At 33.1% G+C, this 18176-nt stretch overlaps 1 protein-coding gene across 1 annotated transcript in view; it reads left to right on the top strand.

Moving 5' to 3' along the window:
• LOC136842514 (putative neural-cadherin 2) overlaps positions 1-18176 on the top strand; it is a 147872-nt gene that overhangs the window by 32575 nt on the left and 97121 nt on the right. The gene's annotated exons all lie outside the window — the stretch shown is intronic.

An 18176-nucleotide genomic window follows, 5' to 3' on the forward strand; every position in this document is an offset into this window, starting at 1 on the left:
CTGATTATGTGCTCTAATTCCGGGGCCTTTAAGCAAGTATTTTGCATAATCCCCGCATAAAGGAAAAGATGCAAAGCAACCGGGGAATAATATTGTGTAATATTGCCATGCAATGCTTTATTTTCTCTTTATTAAGAACATTATACAACCTCTGTCGGGGTAATTATGTTAATGTACGTCCGTTTTACTGCAAGAAAGAGCATTATTTATATTGCATTGTTTCGTTTTGATTATAATAAATCTTACTTATGTATGACCCTGTATATTTACATGCAAGCAGACTGGAACTTACAGTTATTCTTCATGAAAATTCAATTATCATTTGTGCATGAGCATGTATATTTACATACAGACAGTCTGGAATTTTAAGTCACTCCTCACGGAGAACTGCGTCTGAAAATCCAGTCATTGATAGCTGTAAAAATGAAAGGGTTCAGTCAAATCTTTATTTTTCAGAGTAGGGAGTCCGACTACTTTGCGGTGAATCCTATCCTGTCACGCAACCCTTCCATTTTCTCCTTTAATTCCCATTTTCTGCTTCTCCGAGGTTTCCTTTGATCGTTTCACCCTTTTGTTATCGTCTTTTACATCAAAGGAAGTGACCTGCCAAAGCATTTTTATCTTTTCCTTTTATCGTTTACCTCGCCTCATTGCGCGAGTAGAGTAACCGAACAATGCTTTAAGCCTGCTTTTATTCTAGTGTGGAGATTTGCTCAAAACCAGCAACTGCCTGATATGAATTTTCCGTAATTATCAGATTAATTTAAAAAAGATGAATAGAAACAAGAGTTACTATTCGGAAGATCGTAATCACTGTTTTGCGTGTTTTTTTTTTATGCCTGAATATAAAAATGGTAAAATTTCTTGTTGTCGACAATTGCAAAACTAATGTTAAACTTGCTCTGTTATTTTTTCTAAAAAAGTCAAGCCGGATTATACTGAATTTTTTTCTGGAATTGCATATTCATGGAATATGCAATTAAGAATAATGATCATATATTAACATCGCTTGTAAATAAATATGTTTTACTTATAAAGACTAAACTTTATTATGGTATCAGTGACTGGAAAGTAAGTATAACTCAGTGAAACAGGTTAATATCGAATAAAAAATACCGTTTACAAAAAACAACTAGACTGCAGAAATCAAATTATAAAACTCTCTGTAAAAGTTGAGGTAATAAAAATAAGAAAACCGTCTGATTTTTTTAGAAGAAAAAAGAGACAAGATCTAAGTACACAATTTAATTACGTGGAAAATTAACATCTTCAAAACTGTTAATTAGAATTTTCTCGATTACAATTCAGACAGGAAAATTAAAATGAAAAAGTTCTGGATAATTTCCATAATAAATCGAGAGAGAAATATGTAGTTTCAAGATGGCGGAATCATAATAGAATAGAAAAAAAATATTCACCTGATCATAAAAAAAGTTATACGTGGAACGTTTTGGATGGGATGCGTCTGCATAGCCTTTATGGCCACCGATGAAAGAGAAATATGTGCACGGTGAGGAAAAGAGCCTCAATTGAATGAAAGAGTTAAGGGGGAGATAACAGCAGGGTAGTTTCCCCAGCAAAAGGTCCAAGAACTCGAAGGCCCTCCGGCCAAATATGGTGTGAAATTCTGAATGTAGCTGTTAGGACTTCGGCAGCTGAGGAAGGGAACTTGGTTTTCCAAAATATTTTGAAAGGAATTTGAAAAGAACGTGGAGGGCACGTGCATTTCAAGATTCATTTACACGGTTTTGAGGTGATTTTTCAGTTCTAAGGTAACTATTCAGTGTGACAAAAATACAACCAGTATGGATACATGAACATATGCCACACAGTCACACGCGTTTACCAACAAGTACATGCACACCTATATACGGTACATGGTTGTATACACACACAGACACAAACACACTCACACACACACACACACACACACACACACACATATATATATATATATATATATATATATATATATATATATATATGTGTGTGTGTGTGTGTGTGTGTGTGTGTGTGAGTGAGTGTTTGTGTGCTTGTGCGCGTATACAGCCATGTATATACAGGTAAACGTACGTACTTGCAGACACACACAAACATACACACACACACATACACACACACACACACACACACACACACATATATATATATATATATATATATATATATATATATATATATATATATATATATATACATACACACACACACACACACACACACATATATATATATATATATATATATATATATATATATATATATATATATATATATATATATATATATATATATATGTGTGTGTCTGCAATTATGCACGTTTACCTGCATAACTTCTCTCTTGTTAAGTAACACTCTGTATAAAAGGAGTAGATGACTACCAGGAGCGTGTAACAACGAATGCAAGGTTTCTGCCTTTACTCTGGGGAATTCGCACGTAAACTACATGCAACAGAAAGAGAACATTACAATGTATCAACCAAGAGGAAGTGAGCAGATAACTTTTTCAAGTCTGCAATGGTCATTACGCCTGAGTTAAGCTCCAGATGAGAAGCAGCTGTCCTGGATTAAGTACAGGTGCTGGATTAAGAAAAGAAGATGCAAGAGACATTAGAAAGAATAATTGTGACATTATTTAGTTTCTCTTTTAAATCTCCTTTGAGTATTTTGTGCAGAATGGGGTCAAGGACTTCTAAATCTTGACAGGGATATATGTTATTTTCAATATTTACCTTTAATAACAGAAATTATAGATAGTTACTAGAGTCTATTTTATGAATTCTTATTAGTATATGATTATGGAACCAATGAGTCCATAGTAAGTTTATACTTCAGTAAATTCAGAGAGCATTATTCTTTTGGATAGTTGTAATTGAGTAATGACATTTAATTCCTTCCTTATCAGATCCCACCTGCCTTGAAAACAATTAACCATATTCTATGCATATGATTCTGTAAAATACATTGGAAATTTGTTATGAAAGTAGCAGTCATTAAGGTAAGGTATAAAAAGAATGTTCTTAGGTGTACTTTCTTCCTCCTGCTTTTATTATTGATTATATTTCATGCTTCAGCAAACCAGGCATCTGCCATGTTAACAAGATGCCACAGTCTTCAGCATAATGTCCTAATATTTACTAATTAAAATCAACAACTCTACTACTGATAACGCGGAATATCTGTGGGAAATAGTGAGAAGATATATGCATATATATATATATATATATATATATATATATATATATATATATATATATATATATATATATATATATATATATATATATATATATATATACACACACACACATATATATATATATATATATATATATATATATATATATATATATATATATATATATATATATATATATATATATATATATATTACTTAGTAAAGAGTGATCTTTGAAAATGTTTGTTCTTTTGTAATCACATTAGTATATTATTTTTGAAAGAAAATGTTTGTTCTTTTGATCTTAGTATATTCTAGCTGAACAAAAGCTATGACATCCGAGAACTACATGTCCTGTTAATCTTGTGGTTTTTCAGTACACACAAACTTGGTTGCTCACTGAAGCAAAATAACGATATGTTTATAAAAAGTATCATATCCAAAACTACACTCGAGTTGCTGAACTATATGTATTGCATTCCCGGTATGAAGGAAATGATTATTAGATATTTTTAAGGTTTAGGATTCCAGAGTTTCTCTTTTATTAATATATTGCGAGCTATATGATCAGGATTTTTTTCAAATTCATCCATGTAAATCTTAACAGCATTAAAGATTAACTAACCCTTGGCTGAACAGTGTTCCCTTTATTTGTTTTAACATTTACAATATTTGCGATGACATGGTTACGAAATTCTTCACATTATCATTCTATTGTCATAAAAAAACCATCAAAATTATTCTATTGTATTGTAATTTTTTTAATCACAAAGAGAAACATACATAGCTTTATTTTCCCCTAATAACCAAAAGCATTTTTGGAACGAGGTCTAAGCAATTTCAACCACATTTAAAAATGAAACATTTTTCAAAACTGTCATTTTTAATTCTGTGGGACTTACGGCCTACAGACTTCTCCCGTCAGAAATGAAAATTCATAGTATCAAATATGCAAATTGGACAACGCTGACCAACTGCTAGTGACGTTTTCCACTTTTGAGTTTGTTTGATTTTAAAATCGTTCCAGTATTGTATACCAGATAGCATTTATTTGTATAGAAGTTTCTTATAGTGTGGCTGTCCTGAAGAAAAATATGAAAACTAATGTGCTTCCTATCCTAGGAAGGATATTTCTCGGGACTGAGCTACAGTTCATAAACACCGTTCACATATTTTAATGAAAGGGAATTAAAACACCCCGTATGAACAACTATACACAAAAGCCACACAAAACCACACACACACACAAACATACATACTATGAATAAACTGCAATTCCAGCAATGAAAACAAACATAAAACTTAATCATTAGTGGACAATTTATTGATGGAAGCAAAACACTATAATTTCTGTTATAAGTTACGATAAAGTAAAAGGTTATATATTGACGAAATCTACAACATTTGAGTTTTTGTCATTTTATCTAATGGAAGAGGTAAAGATAATTGCATAAATTTGAAAGTGTAAAGCACCCCCTAAGGACAGTCTTACCTATACAAGAAGAAAGATGAAGCAATAATCGTTCAATAAAGAAATAAGCGAATAATACCTAAACAACTAAATACTCGAGCATAGATAGACAAATGAAACTCCGAACCGAGGATCGATCAGGTCCGATTTCGAGATCGTACTGACTAAGTCTGACTCCCTTTTGTTTTAGCTCAAACATATGCCTTATTTTGTCAATGCCTTTTAAGAACGTTTTGAGATTGTTTTTATCGGAAAAGGAGTTAAATTAACAAATATATATTATGGGAGGTAACTGATTACTTAAGAACTTTAATAATCACGTAATCGCGTGTATCTACAATTTTTTCTTTAGTTTTGTCTTCCAAAATTATAGAAAAGTACTGGACTGGTCACTGTTTTAACTAATAATTGTGTAGATTTCACAGATGTTAGGAATTTATTTACATACTTTATTTCTTTTCTTTTATAAGATAAGAGTTCCAGAAAGTAGGTTTTCAGATTATAGGAAAATACAACTGTTGCCTTTTTGAAAGTGGTTTAATTTCCCCGAGCTAAAGGATATATATTCATTAAATATTGGTCACGAATGCAAATGATACTTGTTTATTAACAAACATTTAATACATCCGAAGTCCGCCATCATTATTCATAAAAGTGGGTAATTTTCAATCAAAAAAAGCAACACAGAAAGACCCACCTTATTACTGACATAATCTAACTCTATGGTGAACTACTTCCAAAAGACAATTTCTTACCCGATCGAAAAAAAGATATAAACAGTTCTAATATGAGGGCTTGTCTACATTAAAGGACAAACAAAAAATATTGGACCTGCAAAACATAAATACTCAACCCCTTAGCTCAAACTGAAGCCTAACAGCTGACAAATGGAAGGCAACAGACCCAACACTTGATAAACAAGGAGCCATGTCCCTTCTCCTTACAGATACAGAGAAGGTATCCATACAATGGCTGTGGTGTGATCCATCTTAACATATAAGGCCTCTGGCTGAACTGTCTGGACGTTTGTGTTAATTGGAGGACACCTTACAGTGTGGACTATTGTTCAAGATCAGTTTCTGAGGTAAGGCATACCTAGGTATTTGACAGTGCAGTTCTAATGCCCATGGCGTAAGCTTTCCATATTAGTTTATAGTTTACTACTAGGACAAAACTGGTTAGTAACTAGAATTCAGTTATCTAAATCTGTAAGACATTGGACCATACAGACTTTGGTTACTGAGGTTTAATATAAATATTCGCCAGTTTGGATTTTATTTAGGACGTGATTGTCAAGGAACTCTCTCTCTCTCTCTCTCTCTCTCTCTCTCTCTCTCTCTCTCTCTCTCTCTCTCTCTCTCTCTCTCTCTCTCTCTAGAAAAGTTACTATGTTTTGAAGAGTGAGGTAAACCTAAACGTATCCATCGATTTTATTAAACTTTTTTAATAAGTCAAATTCTTAATAAAGATAAAGATATATACAGTTCATAATCACTGAGACATAACCTGGTAAAGAACTGGATACAAATAAAATTTTTATATTCTTCAAAAACTTCTGATTGCTCAAATTTGATACATATTTTGAAAAAAATTCAGTCTTCGTCATATTATCTTCAAGGTTTTGAAGAGTGTTCGTTGTCAAAATTTTTAATCTAAAACTCTTTTGTTTTAGGCGGAGTATTAAGCAACACAAGACTTTCTTAAAGAGTTATAGTGTGCTAAGAATGTATGTTCGCAAGCTCATAAACTTTCCAGAAAAGAAGACGCTATAAAAGTTTAAAAGATTTTCCCCAAAACCTTTTATAAATACACACATACACACAAACACACACACTCACAACACACACACACACTCACAAACACACACACACACACACACACACACACACACACACACATATATATATATATATATATATATATATATATATATATATATATATATATATATATATATATACATATATATATACATATATATGTATATATATATATGTATATATATTATATACATATATACATATACATATATATATATATATATATATATATATATATATATATATATATATATATATATATATATATATATAAATATATAAAATCTAAAATTCATATGCCATTAACATCAGATATCCTACAATCTGGGGAACAGCTGGCACTTAAAATGAATTACGCGATTCTTTAGCAATGCAACTGTCTTCAATGTATCACTAAACACGTGAATAGTATGTATCCCGTTCTAATTATATTCAAAAACTGATTTTACCAACATCGAAAAAACCGATGTTATAATTTTAAAGTAATCTTATTTTTGCTTTCTATAATCCAAAATGACATGGCTAGTAACCTCTTTGTGAACTACATTTCCACCCTGGAAGGAAGAGGTATTGAAAAGAATGAGAGAAATTATGTTTACAAGAAAGTGAAGCGCGTTCTCAGTCCTTGTCAGACCATATCAAACGACCTTTGTAGTAAATAATACACTTAATAAAATTTCAGATAATATAAAAATAAACAGATGCTGCTCTGTAATAATCTGAAATATTTCAGTAATCGCTTCAATGGACTCGTAATATCTGGGAAGGAAATTGTTGGATCTTCAGCTTGATTTAATAGGGTCACAATAGCCTTCACTTTGTTGCTCTCTCTCTCTCTCTCTCTCTCTCTCTCTCTCTCTCTCTCTCTCTCTCTCTCTCTCTCTCTCTCTCTCAGTTGCTAAAGGTTTCGGAAATTATGTTGCGAAATAATATGATTTCTACCCTTGTAATGAAACCTAACTTTTAAAATCATGTAAATAAAAGTCAAAAGTTTCTATTGATAACTGTGGATTTCTGTTACGTCCTTAACTGTGTCTCATCTCTGTTTCTCCTCCCTCTCTCAGTCTTTGTTTTTCTTATCGAACTATATCAGAAAGTTCACAAGAGATGCATATGATATATTTAAAATATTTATTCAGCTTAATTATGTCCTCTTCTATAGTTAATGAAAATAATTTCCATAGCTGAAATAATATATATATATATATATATATATATATATATATATATATATATATATATATGGTATATATATATATATATATATATATATATATATATATATATATATATATATATATATATATATATATATATATATATATATATATATATATATATATATATATATATATATATATATATATATATATATATATATATATATGTATGTGTGTGTGTGTGTGTGTGTGTGTGTGTGTGTGTGTGTGTGTGTTTGGGTGTGTGTATATCTGTCATATACATCTTGATGTAGGGTAACATTAAGTTTAGTTACCTTCTCCAGAATTTTAGCTATGGAAATTATTATTAAATATATTTATTTCTGACTCTTATCAGGATCGAACCCAGGTCTTTCAAATGAAAGACCAGAGAGCTGCCAACCAGGCCACACAGGTCATAAAAGAAGTTGGAACCTGAGTACAGCTGTACCCAAGGAATTACCTGGGCAGGCTAACTGCCTCCATACCAGCGTGTTTTCCCCAACTTCCCGACTCAGCAGTGACGCAATTAACAACATTTCTTTCGAATTATGCTTTCCGAGTAAATATGACAGAGATATCAATACGTGTGGAACAGAAATAAATTCTGACTCATTTGAAAGACCTGGGTTCGATCCTGACGTGAGTCAGTAACCACATTTCCGCCCCCATGCCGCATGAAAAGCAGGCTTTATTCCGACAATAAAACATTTTATTTCAGGACTCTTGTGTATTTTTACTTCACAATATATATAGAAAAGATAGCTACACGTGTCAAATGAATTGAGTTAATCATTGCTAAAAAACGGGCTTTAGTGAACAGCAGAATAGGGAATATATTGCTTCCGTGCAAGTAGTGAAAGAAAAGGTTCGCAAATTGAGGACAATATGCTACCTTATGATTCTGCAAATGATTCCGTTAAAATGAAAATCTAACCATCCCGTGATTGCCCGACCTCTCCATTCACATTCTGAGTTCTATTATCTAAAAGACCAAGATGAATATTTATATCTATCAGTCTTACAATTTAAGCTTCAATAAACCCAAAATATATCCCTGTGACAGCAGACAGGAATACCACCTTTAATTCGGAATATATACAAAATTGAATAAGAATGGCACGGTCTCCCGGCGTACAATGAATGCGGTTAAATAGCGGTGCTTTATCCCTCCACATTAGTCCCGCAACCCCACTGCGTTGGCTTTTATGCATCGGTCATTTCCATAGGATCCCCTCTTCGGCAGCAGCCTCTGATCTGAGCAAATGCGATTGGAGTAGCCTCTGGAATATTGAGGGCGCTTCACCCCTATCCATTATTAATGTCCTGCCAACGGTCATATGCAATATAGCATTCTGATAAGAGGATAACAGGTTTTTGTTTCAAATTCTGATGGAAAAATGTTTCCAATATGTTCCTTTTGGATATGGCTGGTGTTTGTGAGGTTGTTTGCAAGTGAATAGCAATCTTGATATGATTAAAAGGAATTATATTATTAGCGGTTATTTTAGACAGGTTAGTATTGTTTCTAGTACTTGCATTACCTCTTGAATCATGATTTCATTTTCTTAACACTCGCACGCACCCAGTCATACTCACTTTTGTGCTTGTTTATATCAGGATTAATAGAGTACAGGGTTAGACCTTCCCGGTGTTTCTGCGCATGATTGTGACGTCACTGATATGCACCGTAGAAGAAAACCAGGAAAACAAAGAAATGAAGGGTCACTATGGTAATTGTTTGCCCACAATCATTCTGTCTTTCTTTCACAACCTTAGGTGAGAGAGGTCCCCGTCAATCTTCAGGTACTGCTGAATTAAAGGATTGATATAATCCTGAATTAAAGTATTGATATAATCCTCCATATGCCTTTTTATTGTTATTTGGGTAATGCAGTAGGCCTAACCGTGTAAATCTGGACCAGGTGTGTCTTTGTTTCTTTTATGATTCCTTACATTCTTTGGTTAATATATGTACATACATAAATAAAGATAAAATCCACGAAGGAAACAGAAACACTGGAGTGCTGCGAGGCCTTTCGACACAAGTCCTTTACTTAGCAGACTCTGCTAAGTAAAGGACTAGTGTCGAAAGGCCTCGCAGCACTCCAGTGTTTCTGATTCCTCTACTTAGCAGACTCTGCTAAGTAAAGGACTAGTGTCGAAAGGCCTCGCAGCACTCCAGTGTTTCTGTTTCCTTCGTGGATTTTATCTTTATTTATATATTCATCACGTTCCATATTTTCGTGATTCAGTTATACATGTACATACATACATACACAGAGACATAAATATATATACTATATCTATCTATCTATCTATCTATCTATCTATCTCTCTATCTATCTATCTATCTATATATATATATATATATATATATATATATATATATATATATATATATATATATATATATATATATATATATATATATATTAACTTTATCACATACACAATTGTTCTGTGCATTAGTAGAATTACTAAAAGGACCTCATTCAAACTGGATGGTATCTAACGGAGTTTTTATTCAGAAAAAGTTACAAGCTTTCTTGGACAAACAGTCCACATTATCAAGTATCCTACCATCGGATACTTGATAATGTGGACTGTTTGCCCAAGAAAGCTTGCAACTTTTTCTGAATAAAAAACTCCGTTAGATACCATCGGATACTTGATAATGTGGACTGTTTGTCCAAGAAAGCTTGTAACTTTTTCTGAATAAAAACTCCGTTAGATACCATCCAGTTTGAATTAGGTCCTTTTAGTAATATATATATATATATATATATATATATATATATATATATATATATATATATATATATATATATATATACATACACTTTAATGACAGTCTTAGCTATCATCAGCAAATTAACATCATTCAACGTAATAAAGGATAAGAAAATTCTGTTTAAATTTTGTGCTATATATTGATCCTGGTCGAATTAATCCTGGGACTGACCAGGTGAAGAGCACCTTAATCTGGGTTAAGAGAGTTTCCATGTTCTTCACTCTGGTGAGGTCAAATACTGACTGATGACTTTCCTTTACCTGAACCTCAGCCAGATGCAGCCAGACGACGTCACGCGCGAGATTGTCCTTATTTTGGCCAGAAGAGGACTAACCCTGTACTCTATTAATCCTGGTTTATATAACAAGTAAAAAATGCGCCGAAGTTTCTTCGGCGCAATTGAGTTTTCTGTACAGCGTATAATCAAGGCCACCGAAAACAGATCTATCTTTCGGTGGTCTCGGTATAATGATGAGTGACCCGCCGCCCTTGAAACTTTAATCAGGCCCGGTGGTGGCCTGGCCTATGTCGTTGCCAGAAGCACGATTATGGCTAAATTTAATTCTAAATAAAATGAAAACTACTTAGGCAAGAGGGCTGCACTTTGGCATGTTTGATGACTGTAGTGTGGATGATCAACACTCCAATTTGCAGCCCTCTAGCCTCAGTAGTTTTTAAGATCTGAGGGCGGACAGAAAAAAGTGCGGACGGACAGACAAAGCCGGCACAACAGTTTTCTTTTCGGAAAACTAAAAGCGCCCGAGTATGCACAGTACAATACTGCTTCTTTCAGTCATCTGGGAATTAACGGACAAAACGGACAATGACGAGGATTCTGCCGGCAAAATTTAAGTTAACTGTTTCTAATCACCAACTATCAAAGCCTGGGTAAAACAATAGGTCTTGACATGCCATATGATCTACGAAATATCTCTCATTGCGTAAAAAAAAATTTCATTCTTTTGTTTCCAAGTATAGGGTTCTGATCCCAAAGGTTCAAATGTTAGGTTATACGTTATCAAAAATTCAAAATACATACAAACGAAAATGTGCCATTTTCTGCTTAATTTCATTAGTAAAATTTTTTCTTGCCAATTCCCATCTGTTCTTTGATATTTAGATGGCAACATTACCTCTCCTTATTCATAGAATTAAGACCAACTATGTATTCTGGCATAAATAGGAATCTGGAAAACATTTGGTGTTTTGGAATATTTAATGATCATAAAGACTAAATACACACACAAAACAAAGCCACTACAACACCTTCTAAAAACATAACAAACATCTCACACGTCTCGAACTCTCGCCATACCCGCGCAATAACTTCTCGCTGCTGGGAAGAAAGGGCGTTGGGTCGGGTATGATACATGAACCATACGTACCGGGGTCTAAGCGATGTCAGGCAGGGCAGCCGATCGAGACCACAGGTCTACCCCAAAGCCAAATCAAAAAGTCCTTCAAAAGAAGGCATCGTGCTTACCCCATACAAAAATGGGAATAAAAGCACGTTAAAAGAAGAAGAAGAAGAAAGAGAACTAAAATTTTACATCCAGTTTTTCCACGATTAATTGCTGCGCAGAATATAAGATGAAAGTCTTGCAGCTTTGGTCTTTTTTTCTGAGTCATTTATATTTGGAATGCTGCCAGTGACCTGGAACTGAGACTACTTTTCCGTGATCTACTGTTTAGGCTTTTATAAAGGAAGCTAGGGACAGCTAATTCCTTTTGAGTTTCCCACTAGCGTGTGGGTCCATTACGGCGCGTACAAGTTCCCGGCAACCTTTGTATGCTTGTTTATTTTTGTGTTATCAGAACATAGCTATTAAGATACAGACAGACAGACAGAAAGACATGCAGAAGAGAATGAAGTTGAAAGTATTTAATACTTTTTTTCAATTTTTAGATCGTAGTCGAGTTAATGAAAGAATTTTGATATCACGGTTTGTGTAAACTGGTGTCCGTAACAGAGGAATGGTACGGGAATATTCATCATCAGCCTTTCTCACAGCTCGGAAATGTTCATATTTATCTTAAAATAGAGAAAATTAATTTCATGAACCTGCAATCATCGAGCGCATGTTTTTGTATTCCATACTACATTTAGATTCGTATTCTAGATTAGATATGACTTTTATGGATTCTACCATAAACTGTAAAGTCATAAACATAAAAATGTAGCTCCCTCCCCTCCTTAACTAAGCCATTGTAAATGAAAATCTGCTAGTCTAGCCTTCAGCTGGATGCTCTGAAGAAATCCCATCTTTGTCTCCTTGTCTTATTCTGATGCATATTTAGAAGATGATCCTGTATCTAACTAATCCTGCACTCTCTTACTAACTCATTCTTTTTTTCTCAATTCACATATGAAATGTGTAGTTTGATGCTACAAGATTGGAATGGTCAGTCCAGCCTCGATGATCTAAAACTGCATAGGTGAAATTGACTTTGTAGCGTGGAGTTTATTTTGTTTCATCCAACAATCGGGTATTAGTTGTTCAACCAATACCTCATGGTGAGATGACCCTTTAATCTCTCCCGAAACCGGTGAAATGCTGCTATTACTACTATTCCTGTTGTTGATTCTGCTTCTACCGTAATAGCTGAAATGTTTACATCCTATAAAATTTTTTTTTCATATTTATATTCCCTATTTATATTCTCACAATTCTTGGATAATAATGCTTTCATTACATTTGCCCTCTCATATAACATCCTCTTTCAATGCCCCTTTTCTTCTCAATAAACATAGCCAAGTATTTATATCCTTGGGTAGACTTGTATTTATGGGAATCATTATCTGATTTCATACCAATAAGATTTAAAATGGCCTTTAATTCGTGACGAAGACCAGCATCTTGAATTAATTCCAGCACATCAATTGATATACAATTAATTTCTTGCAGGATACTTTTTTTGATGATATTTATTACTCTCCTGCGCTTTCCTTGAAGAAAAATGTTCTTACTTCCCCGGGTTTAAGGAGACCTAAATTCGCTTTAAGCGGCTGTTGATCACCTTCAAAGAAGATTCCTAGTCTCAGAAATACTCAAGTACGTAATGGAAGACTTTATTTTTTTTTTTTTGGTGATGCTTAACATTTTCCAGAACTATCGCCTATCTTTTTGTAGCTCAGTATTGCACGTGGGAACGAACTATTTTAGTTATTAACAGTAGCATTTCAAAATAGTAATCTCTAACCCTCCAGACTTACTTGCATTCACCCTGCTCTCTGTGTACATTTTCAACGACTTTTACCTCCTAATTTCATTAAAGCAGATTTTATGATCAGGTCTTACGTTCTTTTAATAAGCCTCTCATGTTTTGAGGCTTAGAGGGGGGGTTCCTTATTATTGTGGTGGTGGGGGAGCGGTGGTCGAGAGAGAGAGAGAGAGAGAAAGAAAAAATGTTTTTTATTCCAAAATTCATAAAAAAATGTCTGTATCATGACAGCCTCGGGTGACTCAGGAAAACAGAAAAAAAAACAACCTCGTAATAACGGAAGTTAGAAATTCAGTGCATTTTTATTATAAAAAAATGTAAAAAAAAATTTACATATGATCAAAATTAAAACGAAACAGAGGATTCATAAACGCAAACAGGTGCCATCAACTGCTTTGTTAATTCACTCGCGGTTTTAATTTAGAATTCAGTCGCTGTAACGTTCATTTCTTTCATAATTTGTTTTACAGTAGTTTTTTTTCAGCGCGATGTCGGACTCGAAATATTAAATTTCCAATAATAAGGGTTTGTGTAACGACAGGAACAGTATATTAATATCTTGCGACGCAGTTTATAAATAAGAAATACTTGACCAAATTTTGGGTCGATGATAGCTGTAGAATATCGAACTATAAGCTTTCGTCTGGATGAACAAGTAACTCGATTATCATTAAAACTGCTCTATTTTTTCTTTTTGTTATCAAGACGGGTACGTTTAATTTTGATTTCAATAACAATATTTTCACTGATGTTTTCCTGGTTCGTTAGTCTTTAAGCATGAGAAGTAAAACATCGATGGAAAATATTATTTATGAGAAATAAAATATAGGAGAACCACTTTATGTTTCATGGCTTTATTGATGCGACAAGAGCATTGTAAAAAGAATAAGGTAAACTCTGAGAAGATGGACAATTTCTAAATCTGCGACATTTCAGAATAAGCGAGGTGTGATGAAAATTGGCTAGATTACAGACTTTATATATTTACTTGTGTTATTTTTTGTATTTTTTTTTCTTTGTGGCGGGAGGGTTTATTGGGATGGAGTGATTCCATGTAAGGGTAAATGCAAGATTAACAATTTGAAGAAGAAGGGAAACTGCAGCAGCCAGCAAATACTAAACTCCCTTGGAACTGTAAAGGAATTTCCGGGAAAAATATCTTACCGATTTTTAAAGAATCTGATATAAATCTTCGAGACTTTTAGGTCACAGAATATTGGAGTTTGGGAAGTGCGATAAAGGGCCAGGAAAATAGGAACAGTTTAAACAAAGAAAAGATGAAAAAATGGTAGATACTGGGAGGTTTATTATTATTGTATTGTATATAGAAAGTCTTTAAACACATTAACTTCAGATGCATAAAAACTCACAGTCAAACTAAAACCTAGAGGGTAATTAAGTACATCATGCCTGTCAGAGAATGATCGATACAAAATAACCTTACATTAAATATACCTCTGTTAAGAAAGAAAGACTCAATAAAATACTATTTCAGCGGTGGGTTAGTGTGCAACAAATACAAAGACTCGTTATACTTTATATGTATGTATGTATGTATATATATATATATATATGTATATATATATATATATATATATATATATATATATATATATATATATATATATATATATATATATATATATACATATATATATATATATATATATATATATATATATATATATATATATATATATATATATATATATATATATATATATATATATATATGTGTGTGTGTGTGTGTGTGTGTGTGTGTATAGTTTAGTTTATTTTTCCTTAATAAAAGTGTAATAACTCTACAGTAAAAAATAATGTAACCACATTTTCCTTGAGCAAAAGTTGTAATGTGAATGATTTCAATTTGTAAATGTGGTTAAATTTCATTTCAGTAAGGAAACTTCCAGTTTATGAGAAAGATTATTAGAACTGCAGCTATAATAACTAAGGGCAATAAATTTCAGAATGAGTTAATAATCCTAAAGAGAAAAGTAAGCGAAAAGAAAGACACTTCTGATAAAGAGTGAATGCTTTCAGTTAAATTGGTATTGTAAAAAGACGGAACGATAAGCTATCATTCTAAAAGAATGCTGCTCTCTCTCTCTCTCTCTCTCTCTCACTCTCTCTCTCTCTCTCTCTCTCTCTCTCTCTCTCTCTCTCTCTCTCTCTCTTTTAATATTACGTATCTTCGTGGGGATAGTTTTTCAACATTGTATAAAAACGATCTGCTATTCATTCACAGCAGTGTCTAAGAAAGAATTTAACAAAAGTCGGGTGATTAATCCTTCATTATTTTCTGTCTTGCATTTCCAGAAAATTCTATTAGCTTCAATTCCCAATATTCAATGAAATAAAGTGTTATTACGAAATATATGCATACTCTTATGAAGTTATTTTTTTGTCAGAATTAGAATTCTAGTTAGAATTAGAAATCGCATATCTTCTCTCTCTCTCTCTCTCTCTCTCTCTCTCTCTCTCTCTCTCTCTCTCTCTCTCTCTCTCTCTCTCTCTCTTTTGCCATCTTTCAAGGATAATGCTCTTTTCCACTGAACTCCATGTAAATCAATACATGTAAAAATAAGAACGATTCGTATAGAGCGTAACCTGAGACAATCTTACATTAGATGCACACGTAATGTAATAATAATATAATTCACTAACTCATATTTTATTACTTTTTTATTAAGAACGTTTTATGTGTTTCATAACAAAATTAACAATTATGGTTATGTTATGGCTCTTTCTGCCTGTTCTCATGCTTAAAGCAGTAAGAATGTATCTTGTTATGTTAGCTGGTAAACATAAATAACAAAATGTTCAATAATAAAGAATCAGGATTCAGTGAGAAGTGTTAATAGCTATGAAATGCCCCCCCTCCTTCTTTTACATGAATGAGAATGTGCCTGCTCCCCTTTTTACACCTCCATTCAAACAGTTTATTGCTCAGACATTTGAAACTATTGATGGTAAAATTTTGCCACCCTTTATAAAACAATGAACTTTAATGGAATTTCTCGTATCGTTTCTCACATGCAAAATTGCAGATGCTTTGAATTCTTTTAAAGTCCACTATGGTTCATTTTGGAAAAGATAAAGGTATTTTTATCCTGTTGACTTGGGGAGTTATTTTTCTTCCTCCGTGAGAATTGCACTTTCAAGTCTTGCTTAGTTTTGTGCCTAAAAGGATAATTCGTAGTTTCTATTTCTTTTGTAATGCAGAGTGATATTTAGACCAAGTTCCATCGTACTGCTTCTTCACACACTTTAGTTTTCGAACCCATTGACCCTCCGTACTCTGGATACAAAAGGGCCTCTTTCTCATCAGCTACCTTCAGTAGAGTCAGTTCGATCAATGACCTGAGGTGTCATTTTCGACTGTAAATTTCAAAAAAGGAAAATTACAATACAAAAACGTTACATGGATGAGAGATATTGGGTTTTGCAGCCAAGGCAGTTTACTTAATTTTCAGTCTATTGCTTTTTGTACATCTGTCTCTAATATACGTAAGAAGTATGAGAATAAAAAAAAGGTTAAGTTTCTAAGATAAATATGTATTCCGTGCATGGTATGTTGAGCAGAGTAATGTATTCCTCTGTATTTGCCTGTCCCTGCATTGAATATTGCTCCCCTGTTTGCGGAAGATCTCCCTTTTCTGTTTAATACTCTTGGACATATTTAAACAAGGGAGGGCACTGGTTAGGGTTGAAATCGACTCTCACCAATGAGATGCTTGAGCTCCATCGCATAATACCTATTTCAGCGCATACGAGGAGAAAACCTCTTAATTACGCTCTGGAAGAGCATTTTCTTTCTCTGTGATACCTCCAGTCCTAATTCTCACTTGTATCATTGATTTCTTTCGCATTTCTTTTTTTGATGGACAAGGAGTTAAGTCTGGACATTTTATGATATATTTAGTTGCTTACTGTGGTTACATCAATTTCAGTTCCTTAGCATTCCGGAGTTTCCTTTTTGTAGACTAATTATCCTGTTGTTTTTTCCTAGAAAAAAAAAGACCGTTGTAGTTTACGTTGAGCGGCTTCCTGACAAAAAGGAAATCTCAAGGTTGCAGGCCTAATTAAACGCACTAGATATTAAATAACACAGATTTGAAAGTACTAAGAAGCAATGTTGGACGAGTTGACAAAGTGGGAAGTGTATGTTTTTTTTTTATTAAAAAACCTTGAATATGGTTTAGCTGCTGTTTTTTTTATTAAATAAAAATATACTACAAAATCCGCCTTTAGTTATACTCATTACCCACAGAAAATGTTCTGTAAATTTATTTCTTACTAGTCTTTTTTTTCCTGTACTAATTTGTAACAAAGCACATTTTGTGCAAATCCAGTCCTTGAGAGGTTTTCTTTTGGTCATAACATCTTTGTCTTTTTAACGTGACTTTTTTTATAAAGACATATTCTAAATATCACTTATTCCTAATAAGGAATTTGAATATATAATTTGAATTATAATTTGGATGATAATTTA

This window comes from Macrobrachium rosenbergii, chromosome 10 (assembly GCF_040412425.1).
Source record: "Macrobrachium rosenbergii isolate ZJJX-2024 chromosome 10, ASM4041242v1, whole genome shotgun sequence".
NCBI lineage: Eukaryota > Metazoa > Arthropoda > Malacostraca > Decapoda > Palaemonidae > Macrobrachium > Macrobrachium rosenbergii.